Source organism: Pinus tabuliformis, chromosome X (genome assembly GCF_031772625.1).
Source record: "Pinus tabuliformis cultivar Carrire ecotype Pingquan chromosome X, CPIR1, whole genome shotgun sequence".
NCBI classification, from domain to species: Eukaryota; Viridiplantae; Streptophyta; class Pinopsida; order Pinales; family Pinaceae; genus Pinus; species Pinus tabuliformis.
In genome coordinates, this window is record NC_142308.1 from 1,600,577,947 (window position 1) to 1,600,602,172 (window position 24,226).

The window sequence follows — 24,226 nt, forward strand, 5'->3', positions numbered from 1 at the left end:
CCTACTGAAACAAGAGGATATAGTGTTTCCCTATGATTTTCCGATTGAAGAATGTTTTGTTTTTTAACAAGAATTTGACAACTCAGTTAAAAAAATGGTTTGACATAAAGATGACACATGAACAGACCAACCACAACTGTGATATTTTAGATTTCCTTGAAAGTCAACAAACAAACTAGGGCATTCATGTCTTTGATGATCTCGTAGTTTCCTATATGGAGGGTTTTTTTAGCTTGTGCGTCTAGCCATGTTTTCACTATGGAGACAAGATCCATCATCAGCGGCCATTTCCCTTACATTTTTAAATTTTCATTTTGTTGAAGCATAATCAAGGAGCTACATTATTTAAGTAGCTACAGGACTGGCTACATTGGCATTTTTGTATCATTTAATCTAGCAATTATTTTAGAAGTTTAGAGTAAGTAGGTGTGATCAATAATTGTTGGGAAAGCATCTCTTTCAGCATGTGCATGTTCATTTTGCTACATTTTTCAGTTTCATTTTACTGTGTAGTGTACAGTTTAATTTGGATTACAATTTGGTTTTCAATTGCAAAATAAGTGCAGGTTGCAAGATGTATTCATTGAGTTGAGATCAACCCAATGAATCAAGCCGCTGGTCTATAGAGGTTCTTGCTGCCATCTATGATTGACAACATCCCCGTGAATCTAGATGTTATCACAATTTTAGTTGTTAGTTTTTAAAAGCGCTGACAGTTTCAATGTCGGTGTCGATTTGTAAAAAACAATGTTAAAGCGCTAACAACGGGAGTGTGAGCGTCGATTTGTAATAAACAAGAGAATTTTGAGAATGGGACTATCAACACTTATTAAGTTTAGAAAATGATTAACATGAATACGACGACAACAAGAGTGTCAGCCTTATTAGGTATTGGCTGATAATGGGAATATCAGTGCCAAAAGTAAAATTTGCATTTTGATTTTTAAAATTGCGTTAACACACTCCATGTCAACAATACAATAATCATTGTCCAAGCATGCTACGAATATTCTGGAGGTGAAAGGTGTTGGTTGCTAATTTTGCCCACTTTTTACCCACCATTTTATCCCTTTCTTGTACTCATTTCATACCCTTGTTGGTTGATTTTCATTCTAAACAGTGAAGGTACACCTACTATCATGTCTTTGTTAATTGTTAATCAATGAACCATAGTCGTAGGGGATTATTGCATAAAGCGACTTGCTAACTTAAGTTTTCGTGAAAATTTGGAGGAATGATGATCAAAGGCATGATTCAGTGTATGATGACTATTGAGTTGTGTTAGGTCCCTATAATACTAGTGATTCCCCCATTACTATTGTCGGTGTATCCCTTATTGTTATTGTTGTGCCCCTATTGTCCCCATATTGTTATTATTGTGCCCATAGAATCCCACTATTGTTATTTTTGTGCCCTTATATTATTATTGTTAAGTCGGCTTTGGTTATATTGTGACCCCTTAGACTCCTATATATAGAAAGGAGGTTTTGTCATTTGTATCATCCAAGAATTGCTCATTTGTGTAATGTAAAGGAGGTTTCCCTCTCGAAGAGGCTTATTTCTAAGGCGTTGATCTTTCTTTTCTATCTTTTTATGAGCTTGTTTCCTAACATTTGGTATTAGAGCTTTGGATTCTAGGGTTTCATTGCTCTAAACAGGTCATTGTGGAATTTTCACTATAACTTTTTCTCTACGAAGTTTCCGAAGCTAAAAACAAAACCCATTTAAGAGGAATCGATTTGAACTCGTGCCAAATTTCAAATCTTGTCTCGCTATGTTTTCGGAGATTTAATCTAAGGAAGGTAGGGTTTTTGCAGACCCCCGAATTACATTTCAAACAAGTGACCTTGGGAAAATCTTCATAACTTTCGCTTTGATCATCAGATTAAATTTTTGTAAGAAGTTAAAGAAAGAGGACCGATTGTAGTTTTTAGGTATCATTTTCAGAACCTAAGGTTGAAATAGTGACCGCGGCATGTCGTACAAGTTCGCTCTACTGAACCATTCTATACTCAAGCCATCATGGGAGATCTTGCATAACTCTTCATTGGAGATTCCAATCTTGATCAGACTTGCGAGGTTAGAAAGATTACTCAGAGGGTTACCACAAGAAGAAAGTTTGGACCTTCGAGATCCAAAATTACAGAGATACATCAGATTCAATATTGAGCTCCTACAAAGTGCAAAAAGTTGTGTAGTTTTTTGTTTAATTTTTGTATAAGCTTAGTTCGAAAATTTAGTTTGAAGGAATTAAAAGTGCATAGTGAAGCATTATTATCAGTAATTGATGCCACAAAGAAAGAAAATGGAAACACCTAGTAAGCAAATTGAAAGCTCTAGCATGACTCATGAAGAAGAGGAAGAAATGCAACATGATATATCAAAATTATAAGACCAAGTGCAAAAAAATTCACTCGCACAAAAAGTAACAGAAGCTAAGATGGATGGTTTAAAGAAAGGCGTAGAAGCTAAGATGTATGGCTTGGAAGCTAAGATGGATGGCTTAAAAAAAGGCGTAGAAGCTACGATGAATGGCGTGGAAGCTAAGATGGATGGCATGGAAGCTAAGATGGATGGCGTGGAAGCTAAGATGGATGATTTAAAGAAAGGCATGGAAGATTTGAAGACAGATTTGACAAAGTCTCTACAAGAAATTCTTACTAATATCGAAAGGGTAGTAAAGAAAACTCATGATGATAATAAAATAAATGTTAATCATGATTTTATATATTCTAACATTGGATCGAAGAACCACCATGTTCCAAAGATCGATATGAGGAAGTTTGATGGAAAGGATCTCAGAACATGGATACTACAAATGGAGCAATTTCTCGATCTCCATAATGTGAAAAACACACAAAAGGTATGCATTGCAACTTTATATTTGGAACCAAATCAGTTTGCATGGTATGATGGCTTTTCTCTCGTAAACAAATTATCACTTAGGCTATTTTTATAGATGAAATGATAGCACATTATGAGGATACAAAAAGCAACACTTTTTTAGCCAATTGATAAATCTCAAACAAAAGGGTTCAATGATGGAGCACATTGAGGACTTCCAAAAATTTAATATAAGAGTAAAAGATATTCTAGAGGAGCATAGGATTGATGTGTTCATAGGGACTTTAAAGGATAACATCCAACATGAGGTTTGCCTTTTGGAACCAGATTCATTGGAGAATGCATTCAGGTTGGCAAGAAAAATGGAAAGCAAAATTATGGCAACAAAGAAGCCTACCACTCACAATCATAAAGATGGAAGTGTTGCTGCCCCTAGCCATCCACAACCTACAAGGTTGACAACACAACAATTGGAATAGAAAAGAGCAAAAGGGATTTTTTAAAGTTGTGATAGAAAATACACTAAAGTTCATAAGTGTGCCGAGAAGAAATTATTTTACATAGATTGTGAAGAGGAGGAAGAAAAGGAACAAGAAATGTCAAAAGAAGAGGATATACACCAAGAACAAACCTTAGAAAAAGAAGTAATGAATCTAACCATATCTTGTAATGCATTGGTTGGAATTACCACTCCTCAAACTATCAAGATAGAAGGGCATATCAAGAAGAAAAAGGTAATAGTTTTGTTTGATTTTGGGAAGTGCACATAATTTTATTCATTGTAAGATAGCCAAGGAATTGAATGGCTTCCTATATCTAGCACCAGAGTGTCAAGTGATGGTTGCAAGTGGAGGAACCATAAATTGGTCAGGAAAGGGCCATAATATCAAGCTACCCATGGGTGAATATGTATTTAATATCCCAATGCTTTCCATTCCAATGGGTGGTGCTGATGTTGTACTAGGAGTCCAATGGCTACAATCCTTGGGTACAATAGCTTTTAATTTTCAAGAACTTTTCATGAAATTCTCTTTAGAAGGAAAGGAAGTTGAATTAACAGGTATCATAGGGAAACCAGGAAAGATAATCAGCTCTAACAGAATGAAAAAGCTTCTAAAGAAAGAACAACGAGGCATAATTGCACAATTATGTTCACTAGAGGTTCCCACATCGAAATCACCCATTTCTCCAGAACTCCAAAAAGTATTGGAAAATCATTCCAAGGTATTTGAGAATCCAAAGGCCTCCCACCTATTCATGATCATGATCATGTTATTCATTTGATTCCAAGAAGTGTTCCTTCAAACATAAAGCCTTACAAATATCCCTATGTCCAAAAGAGTGAAATTGAACATATGGTTGCAGAAATGCTAGAGGCCGGTATAATTTAACCTAGTCAAAGTTCTTTCTCTACTCCAGTAGTATTGGTTCACAAGAAGGATGGATCATGGCACATGTGTCCAGATTATAGGAAGCTCAACAAACTCACAATTAAAGATAAATTTCCCATTCCTATCATTAATGAATTATTGGATGAATTGCATAGATCAATTTACTTCACCAAGTTGGATCTTCATTTAGGATATCACCAAATCAGAATGAAGACTGAAGACATTCCAACAACAACATTTAGAACTCATGAGGGTCATTATGAATTTTTGGTGATCTAAAAATGGATCCTGGATAAACCTCTAAGTCTAAAAGACTTCATGTAAGCGGTAAAAGGTGCCAAATGGCACAAATCCTTTGTAAATCAGAGGAAAATCAAAATCGTAGGATTCTCCTAAAAATAGTCTCATTGCAGATATCTCCTCATTCTAAATCCAATGTAACTTGAATGGGCGAAAATGGACTCCAGATGAAGGAGTTATTGTAAAATGAAAATTACCCAATGTCCTTAGAAAAGGAGGCAATTTCATTAAATTTTGATTTTAGTATAGGCTCACGGGCCAATCCACATCTGACACATGGTAGGTCGAGATTGGGCCATGTGGCCCTATTTGATTGGTCAAAGAGGAAATCACATCTTAATTAGTTGAAAGGGAAGGACCTTGGGCCATCAACGATTACGATAAGCGATTGCTGCTTTATCGCATCACATAGATCCATGGGAGAAGGACCAGTGCCCCGAGGCCTTAAGATGTGTGATGGGACGATTGTGATGAGTGCATTACAACTGTTAGATCGGAAAAGGGAAGCAACGGTCAAGATCTGATCGCTGATCGGCGATTGGGCGATCGGAGGAGCAGAGCCACAAACCCATGCTGATGTGATACTGTGATCGCCGATATCGACAGATCGCAATCGGCAAACACAATGGAGCGGGGATATATATATATATATATATATATATATATATATATATATATATATATATATATATATATATGGATGATCCAATGGATCGGACCCGATAATATTATAAGCCATATTGTATGGATCTTGAGATCTGTCAAACACCCCTTTTTAATGTATTTTCATAGTTTCGTTTGTTAAATGAAATGCGAAGGAGCAAGCCAATTGCGATATGCAATGACGATGCCCAGGTGGACCTGATGGCGCTATAAAGCGGGATTATGAATGTTTGAAGTTTGATACATTGTTTTTTATGCGGATTTTCCCATGTTTTCACAGTGTTCTCTGTGTAAACAGAGAACGACTGTTACTAAGGATTCACGCGCTAATTGCCCTCATCCGTTGTAGAAACAGGTGGTCACCTCCCCTGACTGTGTTATGCCATGATTATTAAACACCAAAGAAGGGATTCGAGCAGACTGTGGTAGGAAGACAGAGAGCCCGACAGGGAAAACCAATAGGCAACGCGATTTGGCTTTTAAGCTGTGAATGTCAAAGACACAGGGTTGTTGGGTTGTTGAATGGTGGCCAAGTTATTGTTTGTTGTTGAATGCTAAAAGTAGTAGCAGCAGAGAGCCAAGAGAGAAGAGCGATAGAGAGCCAAAGAGCTACTACGCAGAGCTACTAAATTGTTGACGGTGGTCGAGTTGCTGAAGCCAAGCACAAGCGAGCAGCACTGAGACAGAGCAGAAGCAAAAGAGCAGCCTACGGGGTCACTTGGAAGCCAAGTGAAAAGCCAAGGGGACTATTTTTTTGATAGATAGCTGAAGAAGACAGAGCTGAGGAGCTAAGAGCCAAAGAGTCAGAGCCAAGATCCAGAACCAAGAGCCAAAGAACCAGAGTTAGAGCCAAGAGCCAGAACCAAGAGTCCGAGAGCCAAGAGCTAGAGCTTCAAGAACTGAAGGGATAAAATGGTGTCTAAACCCACTATTTATGTGTAGAACGGTAGAGTTGAGCCAAAGAACTTGTAAAAGACTTACATCATAATCCCAGATAGCCTAGTTGAATTAACTAGAGCTCACGAAGACGTAGCCCAAGGGTTGTGGGTGAACTCCAAATTAATGTTGTTGTTTATGTGTCTACTTTATTTCTGCATTATCTCTGCTACTTTATTTACTGTTTTATATATATATATATATATATATACATATATATACATATATATACATATATATATATATATATATATATATAATATATATATAGATATAGATATCAGTTTCAGCACATTAATTTACAACACTCAACAGTCAAAAACAAATACAAGCATACACCCATATTTTCAAGAATTTCTTAATTCCACATTGGTTAATCATTAAAGGCTTGGGAAAATTCATGCTTTGGAAGTGGGAGAGGTTCTTGTAAGCTAGACAAGAATCCTAAGAGCCCCATTTTTAGATCAAGTGGTATCAAAGCTTAAGATTGATTAACCACACCTTCAAGGAAGGATTATATCAAAATGCTTGATTGACAGAGCAAAGACTACCTGTCTGAAAGGTGTTTGAACAGCAAGAGGCTGATTGTATGCTTGTTTTCAAACTGACTATTTGTTGAGTTTGCATAGGTAAAGGGGAAGCTATTGATAGCTCAGTCCATGAAGGACAAGAAGGAGAAACGCTGAAGGCATTCTTCCATCCCAAAGGACCTCAAGGCAATCCAAAGCACAAGATGTTTGATGCAAAAGATTGCTTAAATAAGCTCTTTATTTATCTTGTTGAAGTTTTTTTGTTCATTGGCATAATGACAACTTCTACAAGTGGGTCCTAAAATTCTTCTCTCTTCACGATACTCTTTGATGAAGACATGAAACAAGAATTGTCCACCACGATGGATATGGTGAGATAAATGTATGAGGATGGAAGGAAGAGCAACATGCTTAGAAGGCGGTTGAATTCCATGAAAGAAGAGAAGCAGTTGCTTGTTGACAAATTGTAGGATGAGAGGCAACTTCATATTGCAAATATGAACCTAAAAGGGATGCATGAGTTGGAAACACAGCTCTTTGTTGCCCAAGAAGCCTTAGTCAAGTACCAGCTTGAAGAACAAGTAAGCCATTCCAGTTTGTCTTCAAATTCTTCTGAGAATGCTTGTATTGGTTCTTTTGAGAAACATACTAAAGGCATAGGTTCCAAGCTAATGTCCAAGATGGGCTATGAAGGAAAGGGCTTGGGAAAGCATGCACAAGGTATTGTTGAACCAATAATGATTGAGGAAAGACCTAAATATTTGGGTCTTGGCTATGGACTATCTTATGGAGAGAATTCCAAAGCTGCCATGAAAGCCATTGAAACATTCCCAAGAAGGAGTTTCATTTCATGTCCTGTACCTTAGAAGTGCGAAGGTTGTATCCGAGAGGAATACAATAGCTCGAAACATCAATTGCAGGATGCAGGTGTTCAGAAGCACACACTTGAACTAGAGAGTTGGGGAGACTCTAACAACCTTGAAGAGTTTGATAGTGTTCCAAAGGGAGCCACTTCTTCATTTGCTTCACCTCCTCATGAAGGCAGTAAAGGTGAAAGAGGTGGGTATAAACTTGGTTCTAATTATATTCCTTTTGATTTTGCAAAGCATGATAAATTTCCACATAAGTATGGGGAAAGAGTTGCATGTTCCTTTTGTGGTTTGGATAACCATGATGTTTCTAGATGTTGGAAGAGAATGGCCACATACAGGAAGCAGAAGAAGGAAAAGAAGCAAGAAGCCAAAGGTCCATTAGACAAGGAAAATCATGCTATCAAGAGGATGCACATGTAGTGCACTTACTTCCATAAGCAAGGACATCTTGCTGCAAAGTGTTGGACACTGAATCCAACAATGCTTCCACCAAAGCTGAAGAAAGTGGAAAGAGAAGATGGCAGAAATGGAAGTGAAGATTCCATGAATGATGTGTCTCAAAATTATTCACATGTTGATGTTGATGTGTAGGCAAGGGTAGTACCTTTGAAAGGGATTGGTAAGGAACAATTAGAGTTCTTATCCTATTAATATTGCATGTCTATTGATGCATCTACATTATATTTCATTTCAGCTTCGAAAGTATAGTGTGCTTAAGTGAAAGTTGAAGGATGAAATGCATGCATGAGAATGAGATGCATGAACATATGGATGTTGATGATTTCCTTGTTTTTGAACATGCATGTGATGCCATGTTTACTTGAAAGAAGTTAACTTGGTCTCCAAATGGAGATAATGATGAAAGTTTCATCTTTTGGAAAAAGAGTCCTAATGGTCTTTTTCTACATGCGTGACTTGAAGGGTCATTTGTTTAAAGGCATGTTTTGTGGGCTTGTTGTCTAGTCCATCATTTGTATGTAGATTTAAGGCATGGAGGTGTTTACAAGATGTGAAATCTATTTATTTTGTTGAAGCAGGAGTTAGTCCATCTAGTTGTTATCTGTATGCTTGTTGTTATTAACAGTTGTTGTTGGCAGCTTGTCAAATAGGTACAAATGAAAGTTTTGTGGAGCACATGTACTTCACATTTGTTGAGCCACCTTGGATCAATGATCAAGGCAAAGAATCTCAAACTACCTTCTATGACCATTTTACTAGAAGTTCTGCAGGAAGGAAAGGAGGAAGACAGTTTTTCTCAAGAAGACCAGCACATCCAAAGAAGAGAAGTGGTTAGAAACTTTGGTTCAGAGGTACTATGCAAAGGCAAGTGTAGGGAGGTTGAAAGAAGAGAGTGGGTCACTCTCATTTACTATTCAGATTAGTATATCATTCTTTTGGAGACCAAAAGTTCTTTTAGTGGGAAGGCGTGATCCAAAAATGGATCCTGGATAAACCTCTAAGTCTAAAAGACTTCATGTAAGAGGTAAAAGGTGCCAAATGGCACAAATCCTTTGTAAATTGAAGGAAAATCAAAATCGTAGGCTGCTCCTAGAAATAGTCTCATTGCAGAAATCTCCTCATTCTGAATCCAATGCAACTTGAAAGGTAGAAAATGGAATCCAGTTGAAGGAGTTATTGTAAAATGAAAATTGCCCAATGTCCTTAAAAAAGGAGGCAATTTCATTAAATTTTGAACTATATTGAAAATTTTGATTTTAGTATAGGCTCACAGGCTAATCCACAGCTGACACATGGCAGGTCGAGATTGGGCCATGTGGCCCTGTTTGATTGGTCAAATAGGAAATTGCATCTCAATTAGTTCAAAGGGAAGGACCTTGGGCCATCAACGATTGCGATAAGTGATTGTCGCTTTATCGCATCGCACAAATCCATGGGAGAAGGACCAGTGCCCCGAGGCCTTAATATGTACAATGGGCCGACCGTAATGAGCACATTATAGCCATTAGATCGGAAAAGGGAAGCAATGGTCAAGATCTAATCGTTGATCGGCGATGGGGCGATCGGAGGAGCAGAGCCACAGACCCATGTTGATACGATACTGCGATTGCCGATATCAATGGATCGCAATCGACGAACACAACGGAGCGGGGATATATGTATATATATATATATATATATATATATATATATATATATATATATATATATATATATATATATATATATATATACAGGCGATCCGATGGACCAGACCCGATAACATTATAAGCCATATTGTATGGATCTTGAGATCTGTCAAACACCCCTTTTTAATGTATTTTCAAAATTTTGTTTGTTAAATGAAATTCGAAGGAGCAGGCCAATTGCGATATGAAATGGCGATCCCCAGGCGGACCCGATGGCGCTATAAAACGGGATTATCAATGTTTGAAGTTTGATACATTTTGTTTTATGCGGATTTTCTCATGTTTTCACAGTGTTCTCTGTGTAAACAGAGAACGACTATTACTAAGGATTCATGTGCTAATTGCCCTCATTCATTGCAGAAACAAGTGGTTGCCTACCCTGAGTGCGTTATTCCATGATTATTGAACACTAAAGAAGGGATTCGAGCAGACTATGGCAAGAAGACAGAGAGCTCGAAAGGGAAAACCAACAGGAAGCACGATTTGGATTTTAAGTCGTGAACGTCAAAGACATAGGGCTACTGGGTTGTTGAACGGTAGCCAAGTTATTGTTTGTTGCTGAATGCTGAAAGTAGTAGCAGTAGAGAGCCGAGAGAGTAGAGTGATAGAGAGCCAAAGAGCTACTGTACAGAGCTGCTAAATTTTTGATGGTGGACGATTTGCTGAAGCTGAGCATAAGCGGGTAGCGCTGAGACAGAGCAGAAGCAAAAGAGCAGCCTACGTGGTCACTTGGAAGCCAAGTGAAAAGCCAAGAGGATTGTTTTTCTGATAGAGAGCAGAAGAAGCCAGAGCTGAGGATCCAAGAGCCAAAGAGTTAGAGCCAAGAGCCAAAACCAAGAGCCAAAGAGGTAGAGTCAAAGCCAAGAGCCAGAACCAAGAGCCAGAGAGCCAAGAGCCAGAACTCCAAGAGCTGAAGGGATAAAATGGTGTCTGAACCCACTGTTTATGTGTAGAACTGAAGGAGTTGAGCCAAAAATCTTGTAAAAGTCTTACATCATAATCCCAGAGAGCCTAGTTGAATTAACTAGAGCTCACGGAGACATAGCCAAAGAGTTGTGGGTGAACTCCAAATTAATATCGTTGTTTATGTGTCTACTTTATTTATGCATTATCTCTGCTATTTTATTTACTGTTATATGCATTTATATATCAATTTCAGCACATTAATTTATAACACTTAACAGTCAAAAACAAATACAAGCATACACCCATATTTTCAAGCATTTCTTAATTCCGCATTGGTTAATCATTAAAGATTTGGGAAAATTCAAGCTTTGGAAGTGGGAGAGGTTCTTGTAAGCTAGACAAGAAGCCTAAGAGCTCCATTTTCAGATCATTTGGTCATGCCTTTTGGCCTTACTAATGCACCTTCTACATTTCAAGGTTTGATGAATTCCATTTTCAAACCCTTGCTTAGAAAATTTGTGTTAGTATTTTTTGATGATATACTAATCTACAACAAGTCTTGGAAGGATCATGTCCAACATGTTGACATGGTGCTCAAACTATTGGAGGAGAAACAATTATATGCAAAAATCTCCAAATGTTTCTTTGGAGTACAAGAGGTGGAATATCTGGGTCATGATGTATCTCATGAAGGTGTTAAGGTAGACCCTAGAAAAATTAAAACCATTAAGGAATGGAAAATCCCCACATCCATAAAGCATATACGAGGATTTCTCGAGTTGACAGTGTATTATAACAATTTTGTTAAGAATAATGGGAGAATGGCAGCACCTCTAACAACATTATTGAAGAAAGATGCATTTTCATGGACTTCAGAAGCAACAAAGGCCTTTGAACATCTTAAAGAGGCAATGCGCCAAGCACCAGTCTTAGTTGCACAGGATTTCACAAAAAACTTTATTGTGGAATGTGATGCCTCGGGAAATGGAATTGGTGCTATTTTAATGCAAGAAGAAAGACACATTACTTTTGAAAGTCATCCAATCAAAGGAAAGTATTTACACAAAGCTATTTATGAGAAGGAAATGTTGGAAATACTACATGCACTTAAGAAATGGTGACCCTATGTTGGGCCTCAAAATGGTCCCTATTTTCACTCCATTATTCACCAATATCTTCACATTTTACCTTCATGTCACCTCCATTCCACCTCCACACCATTCCATTTACCTCATTATTGGGTTATAACTATGCTTTTCCAAAGTTTATTAATTCTTAACATTTTAAAGTGAATTTATGGCTAAACTTTGGAAAATAATATGCTTATACTTATACCTAACAATTAGAATGAGTTTGTTGACATGTGTAGGTACAAAGGAAGCTTCCAGGACATCTTTATGTGGCCTTGAATGATCAAATTCGAATTTGATAAGATAAGCCTCATGGAAAAGATCATGGAGAAAATCATGGACCTTGTGGAGGAGATCATGGAGGATAGGGTTATGTGTCTAGATGGTTGAGAAATGTATGGAACTAAAAGAGAGATTAGTGGATCATCATTATGAGTTTGTTATCTCATCCTATTGTATAAATAGGAGTACCTCCTCCATTCCAAGGGGAGGACTCTTAGAGCATTGTATCCAACTGATGATGGAATAGAATAAAGCTTCATTTTACATATATTTCCATTATGTAGTTTTAGATTTAATTTTCCTTAATGTAGTATATGGAATAATTTGTCTTGTTCTTAATAGAATTGAACTCACTCTAAAAGGATGAGAGAAACATTTTATTTCATATTAGATCTTATTTCATTTACTTGTTTAGATGTTTGAGGATTTGTTTGTGATTGATGAATGAGTTTTAAATTAGAATCTAATCAACATATGAGAGGACAACTAGGGGTCTAAGTTAGGCTCTCTCTCTCTATTTGATTTGCATGATAATTGAAATTCATTCTTTTGCTTTTATGTTTCAAGTATCATATGAGGAGATACCAAGAGTCTAAGTTAGGCTCTCTCTCCATTGATTTATATGGTAATTGAAATTCATTCTTTTGTGTTTATGTTTCAAGTTATTTCATTTCTTATGCTTGTGAATGAATCTTAGTTTAGTTTGGACTAGTACATGAGAGGACAATCAAGAGACTAAGCTAGTCTCTCTCTCTACTTGAATCTGAACAACAATTAAGTTCATTCTCTTGTCTTCATTTCAAGTTTTTTTAGTTTTATGTAATCAATGATTTCTCTATGATACTGTAGGGAAGGACAACCAGGACCTCCTTAGTTAGGAGCCCCTTCCCTTGCATATTATATTGAATCATAAATAATTTAGCTAGCCATAGAGTTAGTTGCCTACTCTTGCATATATATTGCTGGCACCATCACAAGCTTACGAGTTTCCCCGGCAACGGCGCCGAGGCTATCACTGATCCTATATCTGCAAAATTCGCTTCCGTTCATCATGTTTCACAAGCCATCAAGTCTCTTAGATGTAAGCGCCAACTTCAAGATACTGAATTGAAGATGGAAGATGGCAATAAAACAATGGGAAAATCTCGTCATGCTCATCAAATTCCTGTCTGTATCTGTGGTGATATTGACTGTATTGAAGTGTGTGACATACGAGAGTGGTTAGTAGGATATAGAATGGATCGAAAACTTTGGCAACTTGTTCTATTGTTAGGAGAATCTTATCTGGCACTTGGACAGGCTTATAAAGATGATGGGCAACTGCATCGATCCCTAAAGGTTGTGGATTTAGCATGCTCAGTATATGGGTCTATGCCTGCATGTTTAGAGGAAGTTGAGCATGTCTCAGCTGTGGAGAAAAGCAGTTCAAGACTCTGCAGTTCATCCCATGCCCAAGTCAAGCCAAGAAATCAAAGAAACGATTCCTTCCAGAGTGTTGGTCCAGAGGTGTTTGAAATTCATAATGAAAATGAGACTACACATGGTCAGTTTGGGGTGAAAAGGTGTATTCTGGGGTCAGGTGTGGATCCTTGTTGGGGACATCTATGTTGAATACCAGAGACTACAAGGTGAAGAATTACCAGCTGGTGAAGAAGCAAGAGGTTCAAGACATGAATTAAAAATGGCTTCAGAAGTTGTAAAAGAAGTCCTTGCTATATGTGCAGTGCTTGCAACTTGTTTCTTTGTGCGAAGGAATCGATTGAGACATGTTGGACATCGTTCACGTGTTCGTGAATTTCATGGTATGAGTGGTCGATTGGTAAAAACATTACCTAGTATGATATTCAGTTCAGTGGTGGATGACAACTGCGCATCCGAGACATGTGCAATATGTCTTGAAGACTATAAAGCTAGGGAGAAATTGTGTATCCTCCCATGCCACCATAAATTCCATTTGCTCTGCATAGACTCCTGGCTTACAATGTGGCGGACATTTTGTCCAGTATGCAAGCGTGATGTGAGGATAAGCACTGAACCTCCAGCCTCAGAAAATACCTCTCTCTTATCTTCATCCTTGTCAGTTCCTGCTCCGCTTTTGTCAGTTGGTGCATCATCTCAGTCATCTCTAATAGGGTCTCTAGCCAGTTTTGACCGATTTCTGGATCCAAACCTCGAGGATTTGCATAATTGAATTCTATGCCGCCTATCCAGAATGCAGAAGTCGATCTTGGCTTTCTCGGTTGCGTAGGGATCCTCCTGGATCCAGGGCACAAATGAAGACGATCTCCACAAATGAAGACAATCATTTCCATTATTCTTGCCGGCGGTTGTCAGTTCTATGGTTTGGCTTAAGGTTTGTTGTTTTTTTAATTAGTTTTTTTATTTATTATTTACAACTAAAAAAATTCTAAAAAAATCCACATAAATAATAAATTAAAAACAATGTTTTTAATTTGTTATTTAAATAAAAATAAAAAAATTGTGTGTCGTTTTTAATTTGATATTTGAATAAAAATAAAAAAAATTATTTTGTAGTGTTGTTTTTTATTTAAATAAAAATAAAAAATATTTTGTGTAATATTTTGGAAAATAAAAAAAAATCAAAACCACACAAAATAATTTTTGTTTTTATTTAAAATAAAAAATTTTCCTTATTTTTATATTTAATTAAAAAAAAAAAACAACTAACTTCATTTTAGTAAATAAAATTTTGTTGATTTTATAATTTAAAGAAAAAACAAAAAACAAAAACATTTCAACTTAAATAATAAATTAAAAAAAAAAATTATGTTTTTTAATTTGTTATTTAAAAAAAAAAAAAAAAAATTAGTTTTTCATTTATTTGAATATTTTCTTTTTAAAAAAATTTGTTGTTTAACAAAAATAAATAAAAATTAAAAAAAATAAAAAACAAAAATTCACACAGATTTGAAAATAAAAAAATAGGATACTTGGAAACACATTTCGAAAACCGATTGGAGGATTCTTACTTTAAGTTGGTATCACATCTTTCTGTTGTATGCTTTACGATGCACTAATATGCAGGACACAACAGATAATTCAAATGACCATCTTTTCGCGAAGTACATTTCATGAGTATCTGACACAAACAGGGAGTATTATTTTACATGGTTGTTTTTAAGAATGGATTGAAATTGATATCATGAATTCAGTTACTTTCAACGCTTTGATTTTTCCTAAATCTGTTTTATTTGGTATGAAATTTTTGCGTAAGAATCATGAAGGACCTGCGCAATTCTTCTTGAACAAACTTATGTTTTCTTTCTGCCAAGTTTTTTTCACAGGTTACAGGATAACAAAGTGATCATTCAGGAGATTACATTGTGACGTCCATTAGTCTTCCAAAGACTAAATTCATGAAAAATTCTGAAGACAAATCCATCTCGACAACCACTACCTTCCATCTCCCTTTCTGAAAAAGATTTTGAATTCCACCACTCGTGCATCCATAAAGTGTGACACTTCCATATCCATTTTTCACAGCAAGAGTTCTTATTCATCCACCATGCATTTTCCTTACATCCATCCATTTTCTTTGTCATTATCATTCCCCTTCATTTCCGCCAATAAAACCCTGCTTGAGTCAAAGTCCTAGAGTCTAAGTATCATTGAAAGAACACCTAGAGGCTTGCATGCCTTAACGGCAAGTACTCTTGCCAATGAACAATGGGAGTACATTAATATCCCTTGTTCGTTGGATCTTGTAGGTGACTCGACTACGACAAATTTATTCGTACCTACAAAGATGTATTAAGGCATCCTGACTCCCATTGGAATCAATGTTGGGAGCTCTTGTGTTGGCTAGGGGCATTCATTAACGGCCACTAAGTCAACAACTTCTTACTATGTTCGACATCGACACATTTAATCACATAGTAAGATTTGTGCCATCGAGCGTTGAAGACTTGAAGACCCATATTCTGTAGCAGATGAAGACTTGAAGACCCAAGTTCTTTTCATTATTTCTCAGTTTGTCATCACTTGAGGACAAGTCAATCCATAAGGCTGGGAGGGAAATGTAACTTATATATTTTGTATACCTTCCAAGCCTTATAGATTTTCAGCCATATTTAGCAGACTCATCGGATTCATCATCCAGTAGCAGAGGATCCAGCAACAGATACAACTTTCAGCCATGTTCAGCAGACTCCTCAGATTCATCATCTAGTAGCAGAGGATTCAGCAGCTGATACGACAATACAGATCCATCTTTCATCCACAACTTGAAGAAGAAGCTTCAGAGCAGAATTGTGGCAGTTGAACATGCATGATTCATCCACCATTTTCACAACCAAGTAAGGAGGACTATGAACGACATTTTTGCAGCCACACGTGCACAACTCTCATCCATTTTTGGAAGGGTAAGTTAAGGTATGATATTTTCTAACTTTTAACCATTAAATTCCTTGAAAAGTTAGAATAATAATTTTTGGAAAAACTTCACTTCCTTTCCCCTTCTTTTCCCCATTTCACATAACTGCCCAAACCATCCGTTTAAGGGGAAAGATACATTTACATATATGCTTTGTCACATTCATATTCACATTCATATATCACTACCCCATTTAACCCCACTTACCTTCAAACTATATTCACTATTACATGAGCATACAAATGGCTTTGTCAAAAGTATTTAAAAGTTAATTGGATGCCAATACAATCATGGTTGTTACACAAGAACCAACCATGATGCATTCCTACAAAAATACTCTGCAACAAAAATCACATTATCAATATGCAAAGATCATACATTGAATGCAACAAACAAAATATGGTTGAAACACAAGAACCGACCAAGTTGTAATTCATCAAAATAACGCTTTGCAAAAGTTATGTAAATGATATCATGCAGAGTTTAAGCCAAAGCTCAAGTACCAAAAAGTAATGTAATAGATTGCATGAGGACATGCAATATCTTCAGTTTAGGGCAGATGTTGGGCCTCAAAATGGTCCCTATTTTCACTCCATTATTCACCAATATCTTCACATTTTACCTTCATGTCACCTCCATTCCACCTCCACATCATTCCATTTACCTCATTATTGGGTTATAACTATGCTTTTCCAAAGTTTATTAATTCTTAACATTTTTAAGTGAATTTATGGCTAAACTTTAGAAAATAATATGCTTATACTTATACCTAACAATTAGAATGAGTTTGTTGACATGTGTAGGTACAAAGGAAGCTTCCAGGACATCTTTATGTGGCCTTGAATGATCAAATTCGAATTTGATAAGATAAGCCTCATGGAAAAGATCATGGAGAAAATCATGGACCTCGTGGAGGAGATCATGGAGGATAGGGTTATGTGTCTAGATGGTTGAGAAATGTATGGAACTAAAAGAGAGATTAGTGGATCATCATTATGAGTTTGTTATCTCATCCTATTGTATAAATAGGAGTACCTCCTCCATTCCAAGGGGAGGACTCTTAGAGCATTGTATCCAACTGATGATGGAATAGAATAAAGCTTCATTTTACATATATTTCCATTATGTAGTTTTAGATTTAATTTTCCTTAATGTAGTATATGGAATAATTTGTCTTGTTCTTAAGAGAATTGAGCTCACTCTAAAAGGATGAGAGAAACATTTTATTTCATATTAGATCTTATTTCATTTACTTGTTTAGATGTTTGAGGATTTGTTTGTGATTGATGAATGAGTTTTAAATTAGAATCTAATCAGCATATGAGAGGACAACTAGGGGTCTAAGTTAGGCTCTCTCTCTCTATTTGATTTGCATGATAATTGAAATTCATTCTTTTGCTTTTATGTTTCAAGTATCATATGAGGAGATACCAAGAGTCTAAGTTAGGCTCTCTCTCCATTGATTTATATGGTAATTGAAATTCATTCTTTTGTGTTTATGTTTCAAGTTATTTCATTTCTTATGCTTGTGAATGAATCTTAGTTTAGTTTGGACTAGTACATGAGAGGACAATAAAGAGAATAAGTTAGTCTCTCTCTCTACTTGAATCTGAACAACAATTAAGTTCATTCTCTTGTCTTCATTTCAAGTTTTTTTAGTTTTATGTAATCAATGATTTCTCTATGATACTGTAGGGAAGGACAACCAGGACCTCCTTAGTTAGGAGCCTCTTCCCTTGCATATTATATTGAATCATAAATAATTTAGCTAGCCATAGAGTTAGTTGCCTACTCTTGCATATATATTGCTGGCACCATCACAAGCTTACGAGTTTCCCTGGTCGATAATTTATGCAGCAATTTAAGCCCAATAAATTGCCCAACACCCTACCTAATGGGAAGACACTTCAAGGTAAAACCAGATCAATTTTAGTCTTAAATACTTTTTAGAACAAATATTATCTTCAGAAGAGCAGCAAAAATGGGTCACAAAGATGTTGGGTTATGACTTTGAAATCATCTACAAAAAAGGGAAGCAAAATGTTGTGGCAGATGCACTCTCAAGAAAGGATGGGGATGTGGAAGCATTTCTTTGCGCCATTTCTATTATCCAACCATATTGGATAAACGAAGCATGGGATGAATGGAAGAATGATGAGGAAGTTTGGGCACTCATTCAAAATATACAACAAGATCCCAGTACATCTAATACATTTAGCTGCAAAAATGCTTCATTATGGTACAAGGATCAGTTATACCTGTGTAAGAATTCCCAACTCAGACAAAGATTCTTAGGGAATTGGAAACCTCTCCCTTAGGAGGGCACTCAGGATTTCTAAAAACCTACCACAAGGTTAAGAAGGATTTTTTTTGGGATGGCTTTAAATCGGATATTCAAAATTTTGTGGTGAAATGTTTGGTTTGCCAACAAAATAAATTTGAAACAATTAAGACCCCAGGTCTATTACAACCTTTATCCATTCCAAGCCAACATTGGGAGGAGGTTTCAATGGATTTTATCACAATTTTACCCAAGTCCGAAGGAAAGAGTGTTATCATGGTGGTAGTTGAAAAACTTACCAAGTATGCACACTTTTGTGCATTATCTCATCCAATTAAAGTGAGTATAGTTTCTACTGCATTTATGGAAACAATTCAAAAGCTACATGGAAACCCAAAGATTATTGTAAGCAACAGAGATCCCATTTTCACTAGAAATTTTTGGACAAAATTATTTTCTTGTCTTGGTACTCAGTTAGCTCATAGCTCATCTTATCATCCTCAATCTGATGGGAAAACTGAGATAGTAAACAAATGTTTGGAAGGATATCTTCGTTGCTTTTTATCTGATAAACAGACACAATAGGTCAAATGGTTGCCTCTGGCTGATTGGTGGTATAACACTTCCTTCCATACTGCAACAAAAATGACCCCATTTATGTTACTTTATGGATATCATCCACCATCCATCACATCATATTTAAGAGAAAATTCTAAGGTTAAAGCAGTGGAAGATCACATCAAGCATCAACAACAAGTTCTCCAACTCTTAAAGGATAACCTCACCCTGGCGCAAAATAGAATGAAACAACAGGCAGATCAAAATCACATCGAAAGAAGTTTTGATGTAAGTGATTGGGTATTCCTATGGTTACAAACATATAAACAAATGTCCCTCAAGCAAGCTAATAAGGATAATAAATTATCACAAAATTATTATGCTCTATACAAAGTGTTGCAAAATATATGTACTATGGCATACAAATTGGAGCTTCTTGCAACTTCCTAAGTGCACCCAATTTTCCATGTTTCATGCTGAAAGAAGGTTATAGGTGACAAGCTTCCAGTTCAAACAATATTGCAAGAACTTGATGAACAAGGAAAAATCATATTGGAACCTAAGGCAGTCAAAGAAACAAGAACTTGACAGCTACAAAATCGATCAATTTCAGAGTATCTCATCAAGTGGAAGAACTTACCCATTGAAGATTCCACATGGGAGGATGAGAATTATGCAAAAGCACCAAAAACTACTCAAGCATTGAAGACACCACTTTTTTGAAGGATAGGGGCATGTTAGATCCCTATAATACTAGTGATTCCCCTTTACTATTGTCTTTGTATCCCTTATTGTTATTGTTGTGCCCCTATTGTCCCCATATTGTTATTATTGTGCCTCATAGAATCCCACTATTGTTCTTTTTGTGACCTTATATTATTATTGTTAGGTCGACTTTGATTATATTGTGACCCCTTAGACTGTTGTATATAGAAACGAGGTTTTGTCATTTGTATCATCCAAGAATTGTTCATTTGTGTAATGTAAAGTAGGTTGCCCCCTCGAAAAGGCTTATTTCTAAGGCATTGATCTATCTTTTCTATATTTCTGTGAGTTAGTTTCATAACAAGCTGGCAACGCTATCTTTGGATATCAGTTGCAATGGTGGATCAACCTATCTACCAGCACAAGTGTTATCTTTGAATTATATTGCATCTCAAGAAACCTCTATGCATTTACAAGTAGACGGATGTTGTAATCTTAAGCACTTTCAGTTGATTAATGAAATGTATTAGTGATTACGGGCTGCGAAAGCCACTGCTAGGAGATATACGATATTTTTGAGCTATAACAGTAGACCTCTATAATGATCATTTTGATTAATACAATTTTTGATCTTTTGAGTATTTTATAGATCTCGATCTTGCCACAGTCGTGATCAAGGAATTGGGCCCACTCTCTTGACCAAGCGTTGTTGGATTAGATGTGTGCATAGGTTTATTTTATGTTGTGTTATCACTTTGTTGTGCAATGATTTCAGTGTGTTGTTGTGAGTCTTAACTTGTTGTTACTCTTATTTGTTGTTACAGTTATAACTTATTGCTACACATTGTTATGTTATGATTAAATTTTCAATGTCGGGTAGGGAAACTGTGGCCTGCATATACCTTGCATGATAGCCTTGAAATAACGAGTCGAGCCCCGGGTTGACAATTAATGTGGAATTGGGTGAATTGCATGATTCATATTTGAAGGCCAACATTTTGGCGTCATTGTAGTGGAGGCCATCGAAGGCATGAAAGTACGACCAATATTGATCATAGGACCACTCTCTCGTCATGGGGAGGAAATTTTTTCACCCTGCTCTAGGTCTTGAGCATTAGATTGTTTTTTTATTTCATAGGAACTACCCTCTTGTCCTGAGCTTGGAATTTTGTGGTTTTTTTTCTTTCCTTATTTTGCTTTCTTTTTAGGGGCCATTCTCTCGTCCTAGGGAGGTAATTTTTCACCCTACTCCAGGTCCTGAGATTTCAATTTTCTTGAATGTTTTCCTTTTATTTTTTGATTGCATGAATAGAGATACAAATAAAAGGGGCAGAGGAAGATCCCCCAAAAGAGGAAGGAAAGATATAGGAAGAAATACCTATATCCAAGAAATCATTTCAAAAGCTAAATCAGGAGAGTCGTCATGAATGGTTGTCAGGGTGAGATATCATATGAGATCTAGAGGGCAATAAGTTTCACAAACATAACCTCCCCCAATAATAGAAGCACATTTCAGGTAAGAAGAAGTAGTAAGCAGAGGATCATGAGAACTAAACACTGTGAGTTCATAAGAAGAAGAAGACTTGAGGGAATTCACTGCACCATTTGATAGAGGGAATGATGTTAAACAGACTCAACCACGCATTATAGAACAACCAAAACCTATTGAGATTCCAAGTGAATATTGGAAGATATTCGTGGCTCCTACAACTTCTTCTATCAATTTCCCAATTGGAGATATCAGGGGTGATGCACCTATGTATCCTATTCCTCTGACAACATTACCTAACTTTCATGGTCTTTCTTCTGAAGATTCAAACACATTCTTGTTTGAATTCGACGTTGTCTGTCTCGGGTATGACTATATTTCTGATGCTCAGAAATTGAAGATTTTCCCCTCCACTTTGAAGGGAACAACTTTGAGATGGTTCATGGGTTTAGGAGGGAAATATATTACTACATGTGATCATATGAAGATGATTTTCCTCAAAAAGTATCAATACTAATGCAAATCCCGAGATGTTAAGGAAGAAATATTTAATATTATGCACAAAGAGGATGAGAACATGGAGTACTTTGTGGAATGTTTCTAATACAGTTTGTAGAGATCAGGCCATAATGATATGGATAAGGACATCTTGAAAATATATTTTCTTTAAGCACTAAGGGAGAAATATTTGGAAATCTTGAACATAGTAGGAAAGGGAGACATATTAAAGGAAGATTTTGACACCATTCATGAATTGAACATTAAGTTTTCACTGGAGCTGCGAGGTAGAGGCAGGGGATTTGAACCCTCAAGACATCCAGCGATGGAGTTACAAAATTAGAAATTAGAAACTTGTTGGAAAATTGAGGGTTGATATCTTGAGCACACTATCCTTGTATTTGGACGTTTTACAGGTGAAACAAAAGTAGATGGAAGCAGTGAAGGCCATGTCCATTTTTTGCCCTTAATGCAGAAAGAAGCACCCACTGAAGGAATTTCCACTGAATACTGTCAAGACCTATGTGATATGTGAACAAATCTATTCCACAAGAACTTGTGCATCTCTTCCTGGACTGAAGGCAGTTTTTTAGGGAGCAAATGAAGAAGTAGATCAGATGTACTTAATGGGATCAAGGAAACCATGGCAACAAAACATGAATCAAGGTATGCCTAAAGACCCTTCTCAGTATTTTAATAATTTGAATTTTGCGCCTCAATCTATACCTTTTTCACCTTCATGGTTGTGTTCTTGTCAATATCCAATGCCCTGGAAACCATGGTTCCCTTAGTTTGGTTCAACTCCTTCATGGTCCCTGAATTGTCATGGACCTCCTCCTTCAAGGCAGTTCTCCCAGCCTATGCCACAACAATAATTACAAATACCCTCTAATACCTCCACCATCAATCCTCCTCTTCATCCACAATTTCTTGTTCAATCCAACACAAATCCAAACAATATGGGGGCTCAATAGTTTGAGACACTGAACCTTTCCGCGTACAGTATTTCCACTGAAAATGTAATGAATTAAATCTTCATTCTAGTTGGGTGGTAAATACTCAGAATTCACCAATAATTGTTGAACATACTAATGATTAAGTCTCAGAAGAAGAACCTAGGAATTTTACTGGATCAACTCGAGATGAATCAACACAAGTTCCTATGGAACAACAACCCCCTTGTTAAACAATTATTTCTAGAGCATGTCAGACTGGTCCACCTTATCCTAAGGGACTGTCCTTGAGCAAACAGAGTCCTCGTCTTGAATTTGACATTTTAGGAGAATTGCAAAATTTATTTGTCAAAATCCCCTTACTTCAGGCTATGAAGGATGTACTGATTTATGCCAAAACAATCAAAGAATATTACTATAAGAAACCTGGAAGAAAACCAAGGGATCCACTCACTATTAATGTTATGGGAAAATTATTAGATATAATGTTGGGGAAGTCTATACCTGTTAAGTATGGAGATCTAGGGAACCTGATTCTTACAGTACGAATTAATGGGGTTGATATCCCAAATGTATTGGTAGACTTGGGGGCAGAAATTAATATTGGGTCTGTGAAACCTTAAACCAACTCCCAGTGTCATAGAATTGGAAGATAGGTCTACTATAAGACCGATAGGGAAGTTGGAAGATATAACTATTTCAGTAGACTCATGGTTATACCCGGTCAATCTTTTAGTATTATATACCCAATCCCCAGTTGATGAGCATCCTTTGATTTTAGGAAGACCTTGGCTTGTGACCGCGGACACTTACATTCGGTGTCGGTCAGGAAATATGGTAATATCTAATGGGGAAGTTACAAATAATCTTATTCTTTATCCCCCTGCAGAACCGAATTCATTAGATAAACCATGATTTACCTTAACATAAAAACCTCTACCTGCAAAAGGGATCAAACTTGAAAATGAAGAAGTTAGAACAATTCTTACTATTGTTGAGGCCCTTTGTTTTAAGAATGAAATGGAAGATGATGCCATTAGTACTTTTATCAGCAACCCCAAATTTGTTTCTGATTCAACCCGCCAGCTGCTAGCTATTAGAATTTATTATGAGTTGTAATGTTCAGAAAAACATTGAACTAGAGACTGAAGTTGAAAACGTTCCTATAATTGTACCCTGTAATAGTATTCCTGTAGAAATTGAACCAAGGAAGACATTGAATGTTAATCCTGACCTTTCACCTTCCCAGTCTGAATAATTAGTAAAATTCCTTTGGCAATAGAAATAAGCCTTCGCTTATGAATATACAGAAATTAAAGGGATCTCTGCTGATTTATGTACTCATCAC